At 35.9% G+C, this 5,779-nt stretch overlaps 1 pseudogene; it reads right to left on the bottom strand.

Moving 5' to 3' along the window:
- Positions 1–957: 957 nt before the first annotated feature.
- LOC118839425 lies at positions 958–1,837 on the bottom strand (annotated as a pseudogene).
- Between the last annotated feature and the right edge of the window lie 3,942 nt (positions 1,838–5,779).

Genomic DNA, 5,779 nt, shown 5'->3' with positions numbered 1-5,779 from the left:
CAGTGAATTGGATTTAAGGGAAAAAGGGTAGCCCAAAGTAGTCAGTCTCATTCTCTCCTCCAGAGTCATCAAAGTTCAGTGACAAGACAAATGTCAAGATGACTGGTGATGGCCCTGGATGCAGTGAGAGACCTTGGTCTTTTTAAATAAAGGTCTTTCTCAGGTCTCAGTTCATCTGAAGCAACATCCATTCGATGACAAAGGACTAGGTGTAAATTAAGATGAAAGATGGCCTTACAATCACAAAAATATCTATCCTTGAGCGGAAGACCCTCAAAGTTTCTGGCCAGAACAAAATACAATTGCAATTCACACTCATTCTAAGCAACCAAAGCATAAACAATGAACCACAGTGGCTTGGGCTAGGAACTATTACCTGGGCATTCAGTGAAACCAGAGTGCTTTGTGTTTAAAAGCCTAGGCAACTAGCTCTATTTGAAACAATGGGCTTTTTAATATCCTGTGTTTCTAGAACTATATTTCAAAAAATCATAAACGAAAACTGCACAGGACTAAAGGTGAACTGTCCCAATTTTTTTAAAAACATGAAAATATAAATAAACATATAAATTTGATCTGAAAATTAAAAAAAAAAAACCTAGCTCCCTAAACCCCAAAATATCTTAGTCTTGGGACTTGATTCAATCTTTTTTTTTTTTTTTACAGTTTTCATAAAGGTTTATTTCATTATTCATGGGTAGCACCATTTAACAGTTAAATATATTTAAATTATGTATAGGTGACTGCACTACTGCAGCACTGGTAACTAGATAGATAACCAATTTAACTAGAAACCAACAAGTAGCTGTCTAAATATTTAAAACACAGCTCTTGTTTGGATCATCCCTTGTTTATATCATCCCTTTTAGAAAAAAAAGCCTGCTGGTCACACTGGAAATATATTTAAGTCCAAATCTTCTGCTAGCTAACCCTTCCCTGCAGATTTCTTTGATTGTACTAAGCCTCCAACTCCAAGGCAAGCCCAAGTTTGTGACCTCCAGCAGTGATGATCTTCCCATCCACCAGGGCAGACAACCTAAGCTTCACAACAGGCCTCAGGATCTGAGTATAACCCACACCAATTAAACTAGAATTGTTGACTTTTGCAGAAATAGAAGCAGTGGAATCCAATTGATATTTGACTGCAATGCCAAAATGAATGCAGTTGGTGCCTGATGTCCAAGCTAGGCTTACAGAAGTATCAAGATCAACACACACTTTCTGATAAATTGAACCTCCAAATTCTGTTCCATAATTGACATTAGTGTGCAACTGAAAGTCTCCAGTCCTGTAGCCCACTGCAGAGTTATTCCTTGTTAATTTTGACTTGGCACTATCAAAGGTCCTCTGGTAGCCAGCAAGTCAGCCTTAACCAAAAATGGCTGACCTGTGAATCGCAGGTCAAGCAAAATTAAAGTCAATGTCACAGCCAAGATTTATACATTCCCATTTATAGGCAGACATTATTTTACCACTTTTCTTTCCTGTGTTAGGTGAGAAGGTAATGTCAAATGTCAGCTTCAAACCTTGGCAAATCTGATCTTAGATTGCAATTTCAGTTCCCAGAGTGTTATCAGTGTTCCATTTTTCTGTGAAAGTCAGGCCATACATCATTTATATTTGGTCTCCAAAGTTCCAGAAACTTTACCAGTGTCTGTATTAGATGAATCCAATGATGACAATTCCACTCCACTGCAGGATTTTATTTTCACATCTAGTTTCACCAATGCAAAACCAAATCTTTTGTTGAAAAACCTCTGGCAGCTTTGCCAAGGTCAGCATATGAAGAAGGAATACATATTGACGGACGCTGACAGTCCTGAAGGTATGACGACATGGCAAGGCCAAGCAAAGGGGTGACCTGCAGGGAAGGACTCAAGAAGCTGTGTTAGTGCAGCCCTGAGGTGATGGGGTGGGCTTGATTCAATCTTTACAATGTTATCCACAAACAAGAGTATACAGGGAAACTAATCACTAATATTTTGCAAATAAATATTTTGCACACTTACACTATAGTATAAACAAAACTTTTATATGCACTAGGAAACCAAAATATTTGCGTGACCTGCTTCATTAATAGTGACTTTATTGAGGTGGCCTGGAACTGAACCTACCACCAGGGTATGTCTGTATAGTTATAGTATACTAAAAAGATTATGTCACTTATCATATCAGCCTTGATTTCTTTATTTGTACTACCAACTTCATAGGATCACTGTGAAGCTCAAATGAAGTAATATTTGGAAAGGTCTTGGTAAATCTTAAGTATGTATATCATGTTATTTTAGTTTTTGTTATGGTCTGTGATTTTGTTAGTATAGAAAAACACCACCCAACCCTTTTTACCACTTTGAAGAGTTGCCTGGGCACCAAGAATGTGTTGTTGTTCAGTCATGTCTGACTCTCCGTGATCCTATTTGGGGTTTTCTTGACAAAGGTACTGGAGTGGTTTGCCATTTCCTTCAGCTCAATTTATAGATGAGGAAACAGGCAAACACGGTTAAGTGACTTGCCCAGCATCATGCAACTATTAAGTGTCTGAGTCAGATTTGAATTGAGATCTTACTGACTCTAGACTTGGTGCTCTATCCATTTTATCACCTAGCTTCCCTTAAGAATAATAGCTTGCATTTATATAGAGCTTTATTTTTGTCAAGCCTTTTACATATATTATCACATTGGAGCTTTACAACAACCTTGGGGATTAGGTGCTGCTATTATCTCATTTAACAGATGACGAAGCTGAGGCAGACAGAGATTGCGACTTGCGTAGGTCACATAGCCAAAATACGTGAGTGTTGGAATTTGAGCCTACGTCTTCCTGATTCTGAGGGTGGCTCTCCATCCACTATTCCATGCTGCCTCTCACTGTTATTACTAGAAAATAAGGATTAGACTTGGTCCCTGTTCTCAAGTAGCTTAAAATCTAGCTATGGAGACAAGATAACATACTTAAAACAATTAGTAGAAGATTTAAAGTGGTTTCTAATTTTGATAAACTATCTATAACATATATAAAAACTATCTGTAAAATATTTTTAAAAACTATAAAATATCTAGCAGCAACCATTGCCTGATAATACAAGTTTTACCTCTTAGCCAGGAAGACTCAGGTTCAAGTACCACCTTGTATGTATCTTGGCTGTGTGACCCTAGACAAATCACTCAGTGCTCTAAGCAAGTAGCTAAGACTTTTAAGTTGCAGAGAAGGTTCTGACTTGAATAGGTAGAATTTCTTCATCTGGAAGTTTTAAATCAATAAAATCACAAGCCTAGGCACATCTTCCTATGTAGTGCTGACAGAAAGCCACAATGCCTCTGCTACCTCCTGAATCTCTCTTGGGGGAAGATTTTAATTGTATCTTACATTTATTTCTTCTGAATAAATGGTTACATCCCCTGAACAGAGTACAAAGACTGAGACACACACCAGTCCTTCTATTGACTCCCAATTCAAATCTTCTGCCTGACTCTTCAATGGTCAGATGCAACCCCCTGACTACCTACATCATGCCCTCCTCAAATGGGTCATCAAACATGCACACAAGCCTCTAAGCTTTCACACAATCAGAAGCTGCTTAGATCACAGCTCTGATTAGAACCAGTCACCTGACTTACATTCTGCTAAAGCTGGGGTGGGGGGGAGGAGATATTTTCAGGCCTGTGGAAACAAAACTGCTTCCACCATTTCTCACAATTTCTCTCTCTTTTCTTTTATTCTAATTTTTGTTTCTACATCTTTAATATTCCCTTACTCTCTTTCTCATATGAATTTGTCTCCTTAGTCATCACCCCTTTAAGTAAATATGGGAAAGGTTGATCAAGCATTGACAAATCAAAGGGGGCAGTCCCCTTTATAAATAAAGATACAGCAACCCAAGAGAAAACAATAATGTAATTGTCCCTTTAGGATTCAAAAATCTCTTCTCATACAGCAATCTGGCAGGGAACATTATCAATGAAGTCCTCTGGTCCTTGGTATTTGTTCTAGCTATCTCCAGCACAACATCCCAGCATCTTCTCCTTCTTGTAGGAACAAGCTTTTTGTCTATGCTCCTACAAAAGTGACCTTAGCACAATTTTAAGTTACCATTTCTAATCCTTAATACCCTGATCATTTTTACAAATGTTTAAGAAATTCACATCAGAACCCAGTTTTTTATACTTTATATTAATCCATTATTAATTTCCTCACCAGGAGGATGAGATTTCACTAAGGAATTAATAACAGGCTCCAGTACATAGACAGAAATATTAAATAATCAATTTCAACACAGTATATATAAAATCATAAAATTTTAGTCATGCCATGTTTCTTTTAAGTCATTTACAAAATAAACCACAAGCCATTCTTCTTTTAACATCATTAATTGTAACAAAACTTTAGACAAGCATGATATTAACCAAATAACAAAATAACATTCTCACAAGCCCTTGACCTAATTGTCTCCATACTATTACAAATAATTGTTGAATGTAACTAGCTAGTTGTTTTTGGGCTAAATTCTTAAACCTGATGGCTCAGTCGTATAGTAACCTAAGATGTCCCACAATCAATCATTCCAATAGATTTGTTACTGTATTTATGAAACCTTCTGATCATAGAAATTTTCCACTAAGAAATCAGGGACTTAGAGTGAAAACAGAGAAAGAAAATTATAGACCAATTTCCCTAATGAATATTGATGCAAAAATTTTAAATAAAACATTAGCAAAAATATTGCCTCAACTTATCAGGAGAATAATACACTACAACCAGGTAGGATTTATTCCAGCAATGCAAGGCTGGTTCAATATAGGAAAACTATCAGCATAATTAATTATATCAACAATGAAACTAGCAGAAACCATATGATCATTTCAATAGATGCAGAAAAAGCCTTTGACAAAATACAACACCATTCCTATTAAAAGCACTAGAAAGCATAGGAATAAATGGAGCCTTCCTTAAAATTATAAATAACATCTACTTAAAACCATCAGCAAACATTATTTGTAATGGGGAGAAATTAGATGCATTCCCAATAAGATCAGGCATGAAACAAGGATGTCCATTATCACCCCTATTATTCAATTTGGTACTAGAAATGTTAGCTGTAGCAATAAGAGAAGAAAAAGAAATTGAGGAATTAGAATAGGCAAAGAAGAAACTAAATTATCACTTTTTGCAGATGATATGATGATTTACTTATAGAATCAAGTAAAAAACTACTTGAAATAATAAACAACTTTAGCAAAGTCGCAGGATATAAAATAAACCCACATAAATCCTCAGCATTCCTAAACATTATTAACAAAGCCCAACAGCACGAGATAAAATGAGAAATTCCATTTAAAGTTACTGTAGAGACTATAAAATATTTGGGAGTCTATCTGCCAAGACAAACCCAGGGCCTATATGAACATAATTACGAAACACTTTTCACACAAATAAAGCCAGATCTAAATAAATGGAAAAACATCAGTTGCTCATGGTTAGGCCAAGCTAATATAATAAAAATGATGATTTTACCTAAATTAATTTACTTATTCAGTGCCATACCAATCAAACTACCAAAAATTATTTTACAGAGCTGGATAAAATAATAACAAAATTCATCTGGAAGAATAAGAGGTCAAGAATATCTAGGGAATTAATGAAAAGAAGTACTAAGGAAGGTGGCCTAGCCATACCACATATTAAACTGTACTATAAAGTATCAGTCATCAAAACTACTTGGTACTGGCTAAGAAATAGAGTGGTGGATCAGTGGAATAGGTTAGGTACACAAGACTAGTA

Source organism: Trichosurus vulpecula, chromosome 2, assembly GCF_011100635.1.
Source record: "Trichosurus vulpecula isolate mTriVul1 chromosome 2, mTriVul1.pri, whole genome shotgun sequence".
In the NCBI taxonomy this organism is placed as follows: domain Eukaryota; kingdom Metazoa; phylum Chordata; class Mammalia; order Diprotodontia; family Phalangeridae; genus Trichosurus; species Trichosurus vulpecula.
This window is presented reverse-complemented; position numbering and strand designations above follow the sequence as displayed.